Consider the following 18941-nt stretch of genomic DNA (forward strand, 5'->3'; position numbering starts at 1 on the left):
GGGCGGGAGGGAGGGCCGGACACAGCGGGAGGAGTGGCCGGACACAGCTGCCCGAGACGCCTCCTACTGCCAGCCGCACCACAGACGCGGGGAGGAGACGCAGGCAGCCACCAGGGAAGGTCCGGCGGGCGGGCGGGCACACAGCGGGAGGGAGGGAGGGGAGGGTGGCCGGACACGCGGGGGAGAAGTGGAAGCTGGGTACACAGCGGTGGGCTGCCTGACAGAACTCACCCAGTGCTACGCAGCTCCGGCGATCTCCTCCCGCTTCATGGACCTCAATGAACTCACACGTCGGGAACCGCTGGCTGTCCTCCTGCAGCTCCACGTGACTCCTTCCCGCTCTGTCTCCTCATGCCCAACTGCCAGAGCTACTCTCTGTACACCCCCTGCTGGCGGTCACTGCGCAGGCGCAACAAATTGAAATGCCCTATCTCTATAATGGGGCATATTTCTCTTAATTAAAAAAAACCCTATAACTTTCGGAAAAACCACAACCCCAAAAGGCACTACACTGGGGCATACTCTATCTAGTAAAACAAACCCCAAGTCTTAATTCGTCCTCTATCCTGAGTTATGCCTTCCCAAAAAAATCTTCATTCACTCTATAGGAAAACGGTGTCAAAAAGCCACAGAGGGAGTGGCAGAAAAAAACTGACAGTTGGAACTTTAGGTTACTCCCAATTCCTCATTTTTTATTATTTTGCCCTGAAATTTGGCATGCAGCAGCAGGTGACGATTCTACGCGCCCATGCCAAATTTCAGCTCAGTACGTCCAATCAGTTTTGAGGTGTAGCCCCTCAAAACACCATGCCCCCATCTCAGAAGTTCCCTATGGGAGAATTCCGTTTGTTCGATTCAGCCTTAATATAAGGGCACGACCGTGCCCTTATAATATATATATATATATAGTCCTCCAATAGCTTGGTGTTGTCTGGAAGAAGGAGCGGACAGCTCCGAAACGTCACAATAAATGGACCAGCATATTTATTAATTTCAAACCCTGTGAGTGCCGTTTGTACCGACTTTGGAGATCTATATATATATATATATATATATATATATATATATACATACATACATATACACAGTATTTTAAATTAGTTTAAATCTGTATCCAGAAAGTCTGCGGAGTGCTGACAGGATACATGTGTGTGTGTATGTATATATATATATATACACATATACACACACACACACACACACATATATATATATATATATATATTTATAGATAGATAGATAGTTAGTTTTATATATATATATATACAGGTTGAGTATCCCATATCCAAATATTCCGAAATACGGAATATTCCGAAATACGGACTTTTTTGAGTGAGAGTGAAATAGTGAAACCTTTGTTTTTTGATGGCTCAATGTACACAAACTTTGTTTAATACACAAAGTTATTAATAATATTGTATTAAATGACCTTCAGGCTGTGTGTATAAGGTGTATATGAAACATAAATGATTTGTGTGAATGTACACACACTTTGTTTAATGCACAAAGTTATAAAAAATATTGGCTAAAATTATCCTCAGGCTGTGTGTATGAGGTGTATATGTAACATAAATGCATTCTGTGCTTAGACTTAGGTCCCATCACCATGATATCTCATTATGGTATACAATTATTCCAAAATACGGAAAAATCCGATATCCAAAATACCTCTGGTCCCAAGCATTTTGGATAAGGGATACTCAACCTGTATATATATATATATATATATCTCAGCAGTCTGCCTATTTATTAGGGGCCTCGCTCTCTGAAGTGCCCCAGGCCCCCCATAGCTTTAATCCGGCTCTGGGGCCAGGGGCATAACTAGATATATTGAAAGCCAAAAGGCAAGGTTTGTAAGGGCCTCTATGTATCAACCAATGGTGAAAATGTATATAACACATGTAACTGTGGCAGGGAAGTAGGGCCCCTTTTATCTCTGGACCCTATAGGAGCTGCACGCCCTGCACCTATGGTAGCTACCAGGGGCAGCTACAGAGAAGGGGCTGCAGCTCAGTTCAAAAATCAAATAGGAGAGCCACACCAACTGCCATTTCAAACTGACTCACTGGCAGTTGGTGACAGTTGGTGTGGCTCCCCTATTTGAAATTTGAACTGAGCTGCAGCCCCTTCTCTGGAGCCGCCACTGGTAGCTACGCTCTTGCACATATAGTAAGGGCAATCATTGGGGGGAATTCAAATGTTTGAAAAGTCAGTTGGGTGAATGTGTTTCAAACAATTGAATACCCCCCATTGTGTATTAAATAAGAAAGCAAATACTATCACATTGATAATTCTCTTATGTGGGAAATACTGTTACAATTTGTGTGAAAATTGTTTAAGTTTATTAAGAGAGCAATATGTATTAATTATATTAAAGGGGAAATAATAATTAATGTTTAAAATAGTTTTCAATGAAGGGAAGTATTATTTTATGATGTGGACACCATTTATAAAATATATTTTTTTTCATGATGGGGTATCATATTTATAACAGCAATTTTTAATTACATTTAATTCACAATTAATGTTGCCCTCCTAGTAAAATTAAAGATGAACCACCAAGTTTTCTTTGGTTTGATGGCTGTTTTACATTGGTCCATAAAGCATAGTAAATATTGTATTTTAATGCTTTAATGGTAAAAACAATTGATGGTGAGCCAATGTATAATTGTTTTCTAAAATCTATAGTCTGGCTTCACAGCGGTTGTCAGTCAGTTTAGCTTTTAGTTATCAGCATGTGCAATCCTGCCGGAAAACCGCTGAAAATGCCAAACTGACACTTACTGTAGTTGCAATAGAATCTGTAATGCTTAGTATCTGCCGCTTTGTATAATCAATGAGATATGCAATTTTCTCGCAGCTATCATTGGGCCAGGAACAGAGAAGTCCCTGTCAGAGGATCCCAGTAAAAACATAATTTCTCTAGCTTTGTAGGAGTTATGATTATTACTAGATTTGGCTCTCATGCCTTTTCTTCGTATTGCCGTCTGCATTAATGGGGGGATTTTGTTCATTTGGGTACACGTCTACAACTTGTGGCAGATATTGATGTTTCCTCATGCTACTAGCCTCAATATGCCATGTGATGCGAGATACCTGGCGCGAGTGAGCCGTCCTCGTGCGACTCTGCTGGTACCGGGCATCTTTTTTTGCATCTTTTTACTCTAAAATGCATCTTACTCGCAATGGGATGTGACTAGGACGCACCAGGATATACTGTATAAAAGGAGGATGCAATATCTTGTGTAATGGATAGTGATGTTATTGGATAGTTAATCATTTACTTTTCTGTCACAAATGCAAAAATGACACTGTTGTTGTCCTTAGCAAGACTGAGTCAATTATAGAGTAAGAGTCTATTAAGCAAATGTGGTAATTTTATATAAAAAGCAATATTCAGCAATACAATAGTATACCTTCCAACTGTTCGCGGTGGAGTTCTGTTTTTTCTGGGTGTCCCGTGGTGGTGAGGGGGTGGGGGGCTTTTGGGAAGCCACCTGTCACTCACTGCTCTTCTTAGCAGAGCAGTGGTGAATAGATGCTGCACGCTTGCGCAGAGGAGTGATGAATAGACCCTTTCAGCATTCGCAAAGCATCTATTAAAGGGAGACATGCCAGCAGTCAGGGATAAACTGGGGCTGCTTCTCAGCCCTGGCATGTTACATGGGGGTGTGGCTTCTGCTTACAGGGGCATACCACTAGTCAGGGGGAGCCTGGCCTCACGGTACGCCCCCATCTTTCTTTGACACAGGCATTTTGGATAGGAGGCAATATAGAGGTTATTTTGAACCTCTATATCAATCAGTTATAGTCAGATATTAATAATTTGAGCTAGCTGGTGATTGTACCCACACCTATACTTGCCTACCCTCCCGGTATGGCCGGGAGGCTCCTGAAAATTGGGTGGCCCTCCCGGCCCCCCTGAAAGGTGGGCAAGTCTCCCACTTTCACAGGCAGCCTCCTGCACCCGATGGGGATACCATGATGCAATTCAGGCTGAATAGCATCATCGTAGCTCCGCCCCTGATATACACACCTTGAGAAAGATAACAGCTAGTTATCGAAACGCGTTGGTGGAGGTACTGGGTGGTGACTGGAACGACTTACCTGCATGTTTGACGACGATCTCTGGGGACGCCTGGTCTTCTTCTGTTAACTTGCCTTGAAACATCTTTTGTATGGTGAGAGTCCATTTACCGGCCCATGTTTATATTTTAAATTGTTTTAATAAATGGTGTTACACTATTTGGAGCACTTTCTTTTCTCTATATACCTCTTGGAAGTATATCGGGGAGAACACTAACCTTGAGGAAGATGAGACATTGTAACCATTTACAGTGACTACTGGTCCTTGTTCAAAAGACCCACTTTGTACCTTATATATTCCATGAGAGGGTGAGAGTCTTTATAATATTCATCTTATAAAGGATATATTCTTTGTACTTTACCATACTATTTGAAACTTCTCTTTCCATATATATTTCTACTCTGAGTGGATTGGGACTGTTCTGGACCATTTGGTGAAGTGTGAGCAACAAATGAGGGACCTGATGTAACTGAGATTTACTTCAAACTCAAAGCACAATCCAATCCGTCTTTTGGTACGAGTCCAACTACACTGTGTTCACATTATCTCATACCAGTATTACAGTATTACACTATGTGTACATTTTTCTTTCTCTTTAAGGGACATATGTAAAATTTCCATTCCAGTCAACACGACTAGTTATTCTAGCGCCCCAGACATCCTTGGTAACTTCTGTCTGTCTTGTATGTGTAAAGTGTGGGTGACACTTTTTTACCTTGGGGTCAAGGGCAGCTTTTAGGCGCACGTCGTTAACCACCAGTTTCTTTTTACATTGTGATATACAGAGCTTGTCTAGTGGGGGCGGGGTCACGATGATGCAATCTTGATGCCACACACCCAGACTGACCACTTCCCCCAAAGGCCACGCCCCTGGACCAAACACATTGCCGCCGGCCACGCTGCCATCTCCCAGAGGATGCAGCAAGGTAGGCACCTATGCCCACATCCCTTCTAGAATGTAAGTTCTCATGAGCAGGGACTTCTTCCTATTATCTCCGCTACTGCACAGGCAAGCGCAGGATGGGGGGCTGTTTCCAGTTGACCAGAAGCCCCTCTTCCCCACAGTTTGGCCAGCGCCACTACATGCAGTATACAGGGCAGAATGGAGCTACTGTACATGCCCAGTGGCAGTAGATTTTTCTACCAAGTCTGCCAAATGTGTGTCTGTGTTTCTGAGTGCTTAATCATATTATCAGAGAGAGAATCTGGTAAGTGCTTAGTGTGATCATTGGCCCTGCATGTCTGAAGTACTGTATTACATGTGGGGCAGACTATAGCTTGTTACTTACTAATTATAAATCCTTCATAGCCTGGTGACAATTGCTCTAAAATAAAACATTTGAAAACCCACCATGCGTTTGCCCCTGTGCTGCACATACTTATGTTACTTGCTGCAATTATGTATACTTGTAAATGGGTAAACCTGTATGTATTTGTCTAATGCAAGGTTGTCATTTTATTCGTATGTTCTATGGAACCCTGGTGTGGACACGTAAATAAAATATCATAATAACATTGATTGGATTATAATAACTAGTGTTTTTCGGTTAGATGTTCCTTTATCAGACTGTAGTGAGAATGGAATAGAATCTTTGTGCTGGAGCTGAATGCATAATTGCGCTCTGTCTCATTCCAAGTACAGGGCACATGGAGGATTCTCTTTGAAGCAGATGATCAGTCTGATCACATGCAGTGGAAATCTTATTTGTGTAGCTCACCTCAATCCTCTGGTATGCCTCACTCTTTGCTTTGAACAGTATTGGAGAGTCTGACTTTTGGCTGTTTGCAACCTGCTTCTTCCAAAACTGTTCCAATTTCCCACCCAAAATCTTGGGAATCTTGTAAGTAGAACAAAGAACACATGTAACAGCTGGCTAAAAGCAACATACAATTACCAGTATCTATGGGACAAGTATTTGCACGGGTGGTGTTAGAATGTTACCATTTAAGTAAATGCAGACTATGGTACCTGCTGGGTCTCCTAACAAGGTTTAATGTTTTATTTGGAATATTACAAATCATTTCTGGCAAGGTACATTCATTTAAAATCATTCACGCAAGTTGATATTTCACTAAAAGAAAAAGGAGTACTGGACATGCAAATCCCCCCTCCCCCCCCCCCCAAAAAAAAAAAAAAAGAAAAGAAACATTTTTTACTTAATCATTCGGAAAACTACATTTTCAGAAAATGTTTTAATTGATATTAGGGATACAGAAAACATTTGTAATGCATAATTCATCTTAATACTAAACTGATACCGATTTTGTAAATGTATAATTATTACTAATTAATCTTATAAACCTCTTCGCAGTCTGTTATAATTGCATGGGCCAAATGTACAGTTGCATGTATCTGAAAAGCCCCCATGAGATGAGCCTCTCCTAAGATACAGTACATGCAGCTGTGTTAAATGCGGTTGCTGCATGAAGATATGACTAAAACCGTGTGGGTTCTCTGCGAAATTGCACAGGTTTTGGCTTTACTAAATCAACGAGAATTCACAATCCCACTGAAATCCAAACTCACCATTTGGTACAAAAAAAATCCCCTTTTTTAAAATTAGCCCAGATCCACTTGCCCAGGACAGAGGGAAGAGCCCAAGTCCTATTGAACAAGAGTGGTTTGTCCTGGTTTATTGTGGGTATGATCCCCTTAGAGAATTCATCTCCATGCTGACCAGCCAAGGACTTCCAGTCTCCCTCCTATAACGCCAGCAGCCCTAAACAGGTTAGTCTAGTGCTCCAAGCCTCCCGTTTTTTTTTTACTTCACACCAGCACTGGTTCTATTTTAACCCTTATCATACTGCTACACTAGCCTATACCTTCCTGCGTCTGTCTATGTAATGAAACACAACTCAACAATATAGGCCTATCATACTATCCCTTTAAACCAAGACACTCATGAATTATACAGGTTCTATCTCTGATTAAAACCAGATGAAAGTCTTACATAAAAACAAATTATACATAAGAAAAGGCCAAGTACATATGAGGTTGATGAAGATGGCGGGGATGTGAAATGGTGGAGAGGACACTTCTACTCAGTGGCATCACAAGCAGGGTGTGGGGTGTGTGGGGGGTGGGGGGGGGGTGGGGGTGGCCTGCACCCAGGTGTCACCCTCGGAAAGGGCGACACTAGGGTGACCATATTATACCTTTTACCTGGGACGCTCATGGATTACACAGGCTCTGTGGCTGTTAAAAACCAGCTGAAATGTAGGCTTGAAGCCAGTCAGCCACAGAACCTGTGTAATCCATGAGCGTCCCAGGTAAAAGGGATAATATGCTCACCCTAGGTGACACCAAAGTGCCGGCTCTCCTACAGTAACAGGAGTTGGGTGAGGCAGTGTGATATTCTCTTGCAGCACTCGGCTCCTGCCACACATGAAGAGCCAGCACACACATAGTCCAGTCTCCAGGGGCAGGCAGCATCTCCGGGAATGCTTGACATGCCCCCGGGTGATGGAACGGAGATCCCTGTGAGGCCACACCCATTTTGTTTGGTCACGCTCCCCTTTCGGAGAGTAGTGCAGAGTGCGCACCGGTGACGCCTCTGCTACTGCTGAGTACAATGTATAGTTAGTACAAACAATTGTGAATATTGCAAAGGTGACTAAGAAAGCAAAGGTTAACATTGATAAAGATAAATAAAAGCTTATAAATAAGCAAGGTTTTCCTACAGTTTTCTTATGTAACTGATTTACTACTGTATAACTGATTTAGGACTATTATTAATGGCTGATATAGAATCCTCAACTCAGAGACTTCATTTTTGGTCACCACAATCACCAGTAAGAGCAAGTCTGTTCTAAGACTTAAAACTGTGTTTGTGTAAATATTTAGCAAATTATTAAATAGATTTTTTTTTTTTAAATAGACACCTTTTTTGCATGCAACAAAATGACGTAGAGATGTATTCCGCGTCATACTACATATATAATGGGAGAACCTCCCCTGGAACTTATTTATACCACCCAACATGACCCTCCCCAGGAGGGACAGAATGCTCTGCTCATGGACTTCCCTCTTAATCTAGGATTGCCATCACCTGTGCTGAAACACCTTTCTTATCCATGAACCTGTTCAACACAGATGCAGACAATCATAAATGAAGATAAAAATCCAGAAGCAGAGCATTGTGTCCCTCCTGGAGAGGGTCATTTTGGGAGGTATGCTTATTTGCTCTGTGCTAGATGGGAGTACTGATGGTATTAGGCTTAGCAACCATTAATCAGTGTCGGACCACTGATTCATTACAGCAATGTAATATGTTTTCAAAGTCCCACCTCCAGTAGTCCTGTTGCCACTACAGCTTCTGACTACCAAGTCGTCTTGTGTTAAAGAGGAGAACATGGTCTACATCAGGGGTTCTCAATTCCAGTTCTCAATTACCACTAACTGGCCATGTTTTGTGCATTTCTTTAATCATGCACAGGTGGTTAATCGATGTTGCTGGTTCAGTAATCTTTCCACCTGATTCCCCAGGCACAAATACTCAAAACTTGAGGGATGAGGCTCAGAACCACTAATCTAGAGTATGTTCCTAACATTTCCTACAACCACTACGGAGAGGTGAGTACAGTATGATGATAATTCTGTTTATGATGTGAATGGAAATAACACAACATACAGTGATTTGGTATTAAAAAATGCTTTGACTCACTGTGACAGATGTTATGCTCTGCCTGATAACAGATTGTTCTAACGTAAAAATGTGAAATCTGTGGCATTGTAAGTAACGCACAGCTAAAGGCTGCATTGTCTACACACCCAATGTCTTGTATCAATTTACTCTGCAGCTAGTAAGCAATAATGTACGATCTGGTGTTCTAAATCTTTCGGTTTTGAGCTACAGGTTCCTCTATGTAGCGAGGGGATTTTGAATTAATTGAAGAATGTGATTTGTTTTACCCAGGAGTAGGAATGAATGTCTGAGGGCCCTCACTAGCTGTAATTGAATGCAGACGTTCTAAATATTGTTCATAACATTTTTAAGTATACACAGCAATGTGTGTGGCTTTCAGGTGTTTAAAGCTTATGGTTGACTTAAAAACACATGTTTGTGATTGGTAGGAAAACATTTTAACGAGGTTAAGTTAACATTGCTGCAACCTATGGAAATCTGTTACCTCAGCTATTCCTTTATGTAAGCTTTCCTAAAGATGATGCAATACTCAGTAGCATAAACAATAATTTATATAATATATATATATATATATATATATTAAGCTGCCTTATGGCTGAAATTCTGCAATTACATATACTGTTTTAATGCATTTATTTTAGAATTGGAACCCCTTTGTCATAGTCTCTTATACAGTAGCCTTAACACAGCTACACACTTTAGTTTCCAGTTTCACCATAAGATTTGCATGTTGTTGCCTTGGGAGGCATGTTGATGTAGACAGCAGATAACCGGAGGGGATCAGTATGATTTACCGACGATCGCGATGCTGGCCGCCAGTATACCGACAACGGCATCCCAGTCGTCCATATGCCGTCAGTGGGGTGAGCACAAAGAGTCCCCTTGCGGGCTCGCTGCGCTCGCCACAGGTTGTATTCCAAATCTATGGGTGCCATGGACACCCACAAGTGGGAACAGCCCGTTAGCCAGGATTCCAGCTGTCGGCATTGTCAGCGGTCAGAATCTCGGCATCGGTATCCTGACCGCCAGGATCCTGACTGCCGGCAACTCCACTGCATACCACCTGGAGACAGCTTGCACTTCTAAAACTTACTAATTCTGCAACACAGTCAGGGCCAGATGTGCATAGCCTTAAAAGTGATACAATTCACGGTGATAAAGTACCAACCAACCAGTTCCTGTCAGTTTTAAAACCCAGTCTGTAACATGGCAGTTAGGAGCTGATTGGCTGGTACTTTATCACTGTGAAATGTATCACTTTTCAAGGCTTCGTACATTTCCCTCTTCCCCTCTAATGCTGCAGATACAGTTGTGCTCATAAGTTTACATACCCTAGCAGAATTTGTGATTTTCTGGCCATTTGTCAGAGAATATGAATGATAACTCAGGAACTTTTCTTTCACTCATGGTTAGTGGTTGGGTGATGCCATTTATTGTCAAACAACTGTGTTTACTCTTTTTAAATCATAATGACAACAGAAACTACCCAAATGACCCTGATCAAAAGTTACATACCCTGGAGATTTTGGCCTGATAACATGCACACAAGTTGACACAAACGGGTTTGAATGGCTACTAAAGGTAACCATCCTCACCTGTGATCTGTTTGCTTGTAATGTGCGTGTGTGTGTGTATATATAAAAGGTCAGTGAGTTTCTGGACTCCTGAAAGACCCTTGCATCTTTCATCCAGTGCTGCACTGACGTGTCTGGATTCTGAGTCATGGGGAAAGCCAAAGAAATGTCAAAGGATCTGCGGGAAAAGGTAATTGAACTGTATAAAACAGGAAAGGGATATAAAAAGATATCCAAGCAATTGAGAATGCCAATCAGCAGTGTTCAAACTCTAATTAAGAAGTGGAAATGAGGGATTCTGTGGAAACCAAATCACGGTCAGGTGGACCAACAAAAATTTCAGCCACAACTGTCAGGAAAATTGTTCAGGATGCAAAGAAAAATCCACAAATAACTTCAGCTGAAATACAGGACGCTCTGAAAAAAAGTGGTGTGGTTGTTTCAAGATGCACAATAAGGAGGAATTTGAAGAAAAATGGGCTGCATGGTCGAGTCGCCAGAAGAAAGACATTACTACGCAAATGCCACAAAGCATCCCGCTTACAATACTCCAAACAGCACAGAGACAAGCCTGAAAAAACTTCTGGAACAAAGTCATTTGGAGTGATGAGACCAAAATTGAACTTTTTGGCCACAACCATAAACGTTACATTTGGAGAGGAGTCAACAAGGCCTATGATGAAAGGTACACCATTCCTACTGTGAAACACAGAGGTGGATCACTGATGTTTTGGGGATATGTGAGCTACAAAAGGCACTGGAAACTTGGTCAAAATTGATGGCAAAATGAATGCAGCATGTTATTAGAAAATACTGGAGGAAAATTTGCACTCATCAGTCCGGAAGCTGCGCATGGGATGTACTTGGACGTTCCAACATGACAATGATCCAAAACACAAGGCCAAGTCAACCTGTCATTGGCTACAGCAGAATAAAGTGAAGGTTCTGGAGTGGCCATCTCAGTCTCCTGACCTCAATATCATTGAGCCACTCTGGGGAATCTCAAACGTGCAGTTCATGCAAGACAGCCCAAGAATTTACAGGAACTGGAGGCTTTTTGCCAAGAAGAATGGGCAGCTTTACCATCTGAGAAAATAAAGAGCCTCATCCACAACTACCACAAAATACTTCAAGCTGTCATTGATGTTAAAGGGGGCAATACACGGTATTAAGAACTGGGGTATGTAAACTTTTGATCAGGGTCACTTGGGTAGTTTCTGTTGTCATTATGATTTAAAAAGAGTAAACACAGTTGTTTGACAATAAATGGCTTCACCCAACCACTAACCATGAGTGAAAGAAAAGTTTGTGAGTTATCATTCATATTCTCTGACAAATGGTCAGAAAATCACAAATTCTGCTAGGGTATGTAAACTTATGAGCACAACTGTAAGTGTATACACGTGCACTTATTTTCTGCCTTCTGATATTTTCCTTTCAGGCTATACTTACTGGTGAATCCATGATCTCTATTGCAAAAGTGGATTGGCTGTACACAGAAGTTTCCAAACATTTGCTACTTTCAGACCCTCCAACATGATCACATCCACCAGGTACTGACACAATGTTCTACTTATGGCTACCCTCATAACTTATGATTCCAATGTGTGGAATTAGTTAATTGATGAGCAAGGTCTTTGTATCGCAGGTGACTGCAATCATAAATGATGGCGACGTCTAGGAGCAGAGCATTTTGTACCTTGTGGAAGGAATCACGATGGAAGGTTTGCACTTGTTGCCAGTTAATATTTGTCAGTAAAATTACATTTACAGCAATCTGCTCTTGAGGAGCTCACATGTGCTCAGAAAAGGAACCAAGGGCCTTCATAGTGGATTGGACTGCATTGCTGCCTTGGGCCCCCTCACAACCTGATCCTTAGCAGCAGACTAGGCTGCTTTCACCGCGTTGTACTAAGTGATACAGTACCATGACCCTTTCACAAGGCTGTAGCTATGTGTGTGCGAGGTATTGTGCTGCATAGGCCATAGGCCCAGTGGTTGACAGTATAGCTGGCTTGCAATGTGTCTGGAACAGCCTGAGATCTGCCCGGGTATGTCCTCACCATCTTCATGACATCATAACCTCACATGTTTGGGGGGAGCGTCAGGTCTGGCCCATAACGTTCCCTTATTCAGCAACGCACTTGCATGATATATAACATCACAGTTTCAGCTCCATTAGCAATAATGATAACTTGATCTTTTCCGTGTGTGTATACAAACAGCATGAAACAAATCTATGGCTGACTCTATATTGAGGAATGAGTGTCTGGTTTCTGGATATTGTTGCATTTTTGTCAGAATAAGCAGAATGAGTGTCTTTTTATGTGGGAAACTCGTGTCATTTTTATCATGCCATTGTATGTGAATAAAGAATTTCCTAACACGTCCACAGATTAACACCACAACACTGACCGGACTGAGAAATCTCGCAGCTGCCTTTCATTAGCAGTAACCGCAATGGAATGAAAAACACAAAAACACATTTAGCCTCACATTTTAATGCGAAAAAGTAGTTTGTGTTATAATTGACAGAGGGATCCATTTAGGAAACAGTCAATTTTAAATGTTTCTAAAAGATGATAGAAAACAACTGATTTGAAATGAAAAGGGGAACGTGTCCTTTAATTGGTACCTGCCTTAGTATTATTTAAAAACAGACATGTAGAATAGGACCATTCAGAGATCTTTCTATGGTGAAACTCCTTCTGTTTTTGGTCAATTACCAATAGACAACCGATTTATGAACGTTGTCTTGTGTGCTTGGATGGAAATAAGATCTCAACTTGTATTCTCATTATCATGTCCTCCCAAAATCACTCTTCTCATGTCGCAAACCCTACCAACTCTGTGACCAAATGACACAACACAGTAGTGCTGTCAATTTATTTGATAACAAATACAAGTGTACGGTGTATTTTATATAAGGCGTCTATTCAATTATTGTGCTTAACATTAACTATACCCTTTAAGCTAGCTTATCAACTAAAAATAACGACACGGACACAACTGCGTTGGATTAAATGGTCATTGAATTTATTAATTGGAATGACCTCACTCGTAGTGGGTGGCCAGGAAAACGCTACCACTAACCAGCTCTAGTCACGATCTTACAAAATGGCGGCGACTAAACGCCCCAACTGTCATGGGTGCGACTGAAACGCCCCATCTATATATATCAGCATAACCTGTGTTGCGAAGGTCTCACCACCCCTTCCTATAGCAGAGTGAGGACGCTCCCCAAGGAGGCGCCCTTCGCCCCCCCACAAGGGCAGGACACACTCGCCGTCCTTCAAAAGGGGTAAGTGCCCCACAACACCACTTATGCTACAAGTGACCGCTGGCCAGTAGCGCCTTCCCGCCCACTAAGTCTGAAAGAAAGATAATCGTAAGCCAAATTGAAAAGGGGCAAATTAGTGAGCCAATAGGGTGGGTGGGTGGGTGGGCTTCCAGACGACAAGAGGAAGCACTCTGGAAGTTTCTACCCTACATGAACTAAACACCTCCCCTACACTCACCGATAGGCTGGCCCTACCCAATTATCACTCACCCAAAACTCTGATCTGCCTAGCAACAATTTGACCTTCTTTAACCAATCACAAAATTGCCAGACTCTTATACAGATATCGTGCCCAGTCAGGCACTCTCCTTATCTAAGGCGTCTATTCAATTATTGTGCTTAACATTAACTATACCCTTTAAGCTAGCTTATCAACTAAAAATAACGACACGGACACAACTGCGTTGGATTAAATGGTCATTGAATTTATTAATTGGAATGACCTCACTCGTAGTGGGTGGCCAGGAAAACGCTACCACTAACCAGCTCTAGTCACGATCTTACAAAATGGCGGCGACTAAACGCCCCAACTGTCATGGGTGCGACTGAAACGCCCCATCTATATATATCAGCATAACCTGTGTTGCGAAGGTCTCACCACCCCTTCCTATAGCAGAGTGAGGACGCTCCCCAAGGAGGCGCCCTTCGCCCCCCCACAAGGGCAGGACACACTCGCCGTCCTTCAAAAGGGGTAAGTGCCCGACAACACCACTTATGCTACAAGTGACTGCTGGCCAGTAGCGCCTTCCCGCCACCGCCAGTTTCAGAGAAACGCAGCCCGCCACCCAACACGAAATTAAATCCAACCAGAAACCAAATACCTATCTACGCAAATCCTATCCCTACCTACAAAGATAACAAACTACTCCAGACAAGAGAACAGCGCCCTCAGAAAAACTCCAATCCCAAGATGGGAGAGATGCACCCCATCCTTCCTAAAATAAAAGGGGCTCTGGAGCACCAATAGCGGATGTCTAACGGCCAAACCACCAGCGGACAACACAAACTTTGATACAGCAAAGTTAATCTTCTTCCTAGCCCTGTCTAGCGCTGTGACGTTCCGTGATCCCTTCCAGACAAACCTAGGAATAATGTCAGACCAAACCAAGCGTACACCAGGCCAAAGCAAGCTAAGTTCCCCCAAATCCGCCTGAATCCTAAGTATAAGATCTATACCTTTTAGGTGACCTACATCGTTACCGCCCAGGTGCAGCAGCAGCCATTGGGGACGCCCCCAACGCTGTTCGTATTGCAACAACCGCTCCAAAAGTCCAGACCATCTGAGCCCTCTCACACCTAACCATCGCACTCTGCGACCACCTAACAACTCAGACGACCTATCAGCAAGGGGATGCCGCTCGGCCCAAAACACGTAAGAATGGCCAACTACCCAAATTTGTTCGTTGGAATCAGTGGACGCTGAAAAAGAAAAAGTAACCTAGCTGTCAGGCCGCGCCCATAAAACAGGTAATTTAGAACCGTTAGACCGAACCGAACAGTTAGTAACATAAAAACCCAAGTGAAGGAGAAAACTTAAAAAACCTCCCGTGGACCTGGAGTGTCAGCCAATTGTAATTTAGGCCCCCTCGGAGGAAAAATTTAAAAAATTCCTTCACACCTCCAATTCCGGAACGCTAATCATTCCAAAATTGGCAGGTAAACAACGTTTTTGGGTTAGCGCAAATAGCGCAACATTACACCTTATCCAATCTAACATAAGACTTAAACGCTGCCGACTTCCAACGTCCCATTTCCTGAATGGCTGACGGTGGAAGTCCGCGTGCTGCAGCGCAAGTTGCCGCACCGATGCGAAAGGAATGCGTCCCATATTCCGCGCTATTAAGCCCAAGGGCGACCAAACAGCGCTTCAACACAGCAGCAAACTGAAACCGAGTGAGAGGCAATGCATCCCCGTGCAGCAGAACTTGAGCCCCACCTTTGGGTCGTAAAGGTAAATAAATTTTTGCATGCAGCACCGGGCACAAATCTGTATCCTCGTGCGCCTTCAAAGTCACCCAACGCCCTCGACCCAACTGGTCGGTCTTGGAACGAGGCAACCTAAACATGGCGACACCTTCCTTGAGTACCAGGTCCCTGAAAAGCATGCCTGTATCAGTGGACCTTTTATTAGCGGCTACCAGCTCGCCAACTCGAAAGGCCCCAAAAAACGCAAATGAAAATGCTGCACGGAAAAGGGACGCCTCAAAAGCAGAATCAGTCACTGCCGGCAGAATCGCCATGAGCTCGCGCAACAAATGGGTGTCAATAGGCCTGCGCGTATCCGGCTGGGCTGGACTTAACTTCGCCCAACCCCTGAGCGCCTTGGACAAAGTGAAAGACCTGGTGGGGTCCGTCCCCCGCTGCAACCGGGCATGGAACGAAATCCCCGCCAACGCCGCGCACATGGACGCCTTGGACCTACCACTCTGGTAACACTCCCAAACAAAGGCCAACAAAAGATCCTCCTCTGACTTACCCCCGGCCCCGCACCTTACCTGATGCGCCTGCCAGTCACGCCAAGCCGCAGCGTATGCCCGGCGGGTCGAAGGGGCCAATGAGTTCAGTGCCAAGCCATCTACGCCAGTTCTATAATCTGCCAGACAGAAGTTGGACAAGTCAAACCTAGGGCCTCCGCCCTGGGGGCCAACCTGCGAAACCTGGGAAAATCGAAACGCGACAGCGCATCCGCGATGTCGTTCTCGACCCCAGGCACGTGCCTCGCCGTGAAATTGATGTTAAAATGGAGACACTGTAACACCAAAAATCTCAACAGCCGCAAAGCCTGCGGCGATGATGCACGTTGGTTGTTCACCGCATGTACCACCCCCAAATTGTCGCACCAAAAGACAATCGTCCGGTTCGCCAACTTAGGGACCCACAACTCCACTGCCACCGCTATAGGGAACAGTTCCAATAAGAGTAGGTTAGCCGTAAAGCCACGCGATACCCAAGACTGGGGCCAGGCCGAAACACACCACTCGCCCTGGAAAAAAGCACCGAAACCCGTAGCACCGGCAGCATCTGTAAACAGTTCCAGGGAAGAATTGGCGACGGGCCGGAGAGGCCACAGCAATTCCGAATTAAAAGTTACCAAAAAGGTCGACCAAGTTCTAAGGTCGTCCTTAATTTCCCGAGACAGACGAATGGTGTGGTGCGGCCCAGTCGCTCCCGCTGTGGCCCTCTCAAGTTTGCGGCAAAACACCCTCCCCATAGGTATGACCCGGCAAGCAAAATTAAAGGAGCCTAAAAGGGACTGCACCTGACGGAGTCTAACTCTACGCTTCCTCAAGCATTCTTCGATCTGTCCCAAAAGCTTCGCTACCTTGTCGGCCGGAATACGGCAACAACCTGCTCTAGTGTCAACCTCGATGCCCAGGTAAGAAAGGCAACACGTGGGTCCCTCTGTCTTATCGTGAGCAACAGGTACTCCCAGAACCTTGAACAAGGCGGACGCGGAAAAAAGGAGCTCCTGACAGGTGTTGCTGTCTCCTGGGCCCACAAATAGAAAATCATCGAGATAGTGGGCGATGCCAACTTGCCCCGTTCCTGCAGCAATGCACCAATGCAGGAACGAGCTAAATTTCTCGAAGTAGGCGCAAGAGACAGAACAACCCATCGGCAAACATTTGTCAACATAAAAGAAACCGCCTAACCGAAAACCCATAAACTTGAAAGAGTCGGGGTGAAGGGGAAGAAGGCGAAAAGCGGATTCAACATCCAACTTGGCCAACAGGGCCGCGGGCCCAAAACCCCGGATCAATTCCAGAGCCTCGTCAAACAACTGGTACCTGACCGTGCAAAACTCCTCAGGAATGGCGTCGTTAACAGAGCCCCCATGCGGGTAGGACAAATGTTGTATCAAGCGGAATTTGCCCGGCGCCTTCTTGGGCACTACTCCCAAGGGAGATACGCATAACCCAGGCAAAGGCTCACATGCAAAAGGACCGCACATGCGACCCAATTGCACCTCCGCCTCCACCTTCTGCCTGACCACATGAGGAAACTCCGTCGCCGACCTCAAATTCCTGCGAGACACAACATGAACCGATTCCGAAATGGGCAAACGAAAACCGCAACTAAAACCGGCTAACAAAAACTCAGCATCCTCCGTTCTGGGATAACGGTGCAACCATTTAGCCAACTCAGGTACAACTATGGGCGAGGGTGCCTTACTTCGCACTGCCGCCTGCAGCGCCCTGGTCGGCCTGCTTAACCCCGTTTCCGGACTTACAATCCTTGGCGGGGTGATTGGCTCCACAGACGCGGCAGGAGTGACGAAAACGACAGGCCGCACCCCTAGTGCACTTAGAGTCATTAAACGCAAAACACTTGCCCTTTGCCGCCGTACCAGTAACATTCTTGCCCCCCAGAAACTTCCTCTTGGCCTGACCCTCAACCACACTACTCGCTTGGTTGGAAACCTCCATCCAAACCTCGACATCCTTAAAGCCCAAAGGTAACGTCGGATTGCCATCCTGGTTCTTACGGAATTTTTCATCGTAATCCCTCCAGACGGAACCTTTGTACTTTAAGAACATCTCATTAATTAAAAACATGTACTTTACCACATTAAGATGTTCGGCAGGGCGCGTTTTTAGGTAAACCGCAGAAAAGACTAAGAAACCCCTTAACCAATGATGAAAGCTCCGAAAAGCATTTTCACCGATGCCCCCTGCCTTCTTCGCTTTGTCGAAGTCCTTCCTCATGTCATCCGTGAGGGTGAAAAGGTCGACAAATTTTCCCTTAACTATTTTTTCCTTCATCCTCTTCCGTAAACCCCGAGTAACAGCCGTGTTCGCGCAGCGCACCATCTCCGAAAACAACGGCGGCTCATCAGGAGCCACCGCCTTTTTCGGCAGCTGATCAGTAGCCACCGTCTTCCTCGGCACCTTATCCTTCCCTACCACCTTGGCGACCTCACGCGCGACTAACCTCGGGAACAAAAACAATCGGAATTAAGTTACCTGGCCCATCAGCACCACCAACGGATGAAACGGGGAGGGGGCGCGGCGCTTCCCCGCCCGGGGCCACCGAATGCAATGGTGTACCGGGCCCAGGCGGTGCCACCTGAGCTGGCGGGGCCTGGGCCGTGGGAAGGTACGGAGGCAGCGCAACAGCTTGGCTAACGCTGGGAACGCGGAAACCTGGGGACCCGAAACCGCCCTGCCACGGATACCCGTAAGGCCCTGGCTGCGCCGGGGGATAAGGCGGTTGGCAGTATGGGAACTGATGGAAAGCTGGCGCCGGAAGTGACGCGGATTGAAACCCCCCCGAAAAGGAAGAAACATTATGCG

At 44.8% G+C, this 18941-nt stretch overlaps 1 long non-coding RNA gene across 1 annotated transcript; it reads left to right on the forward strand.

The window, feature by feature from the left end:
* Nucleotides 1-8548: 8548 nt before the first annotated feature.
* LOC135057976 (uncharacterized) lies at nucleotides 8549-13354 on the forward strand. The gene is made up of 3 exons (XR_010244502.1): nucleotides 8549-8660; nucleotides 11749-11860; nucleotides 11956-13354. It is a non-coding gene; the product is annotated as an uncharacterized LOC135057976 (long non-coding RNA).
* Nucleotides 13355-18941: the final 5587 nt, after the last annotated feature.

Source organism: Pseudophryne corroboree, chromosome 3 (assembly GCF_028390025.1).
Source record: "Pseudophryne corroboree isolate aPseCor3 chromosome 3, aPseCor3.hap2, whole genome shotgun sequence".
NCBI lineage: Eukaryota > Metazoa > Chordata > Amphibia > Anura > Myobatrachidae > Pseudophryne > Pseudophryne corroboree.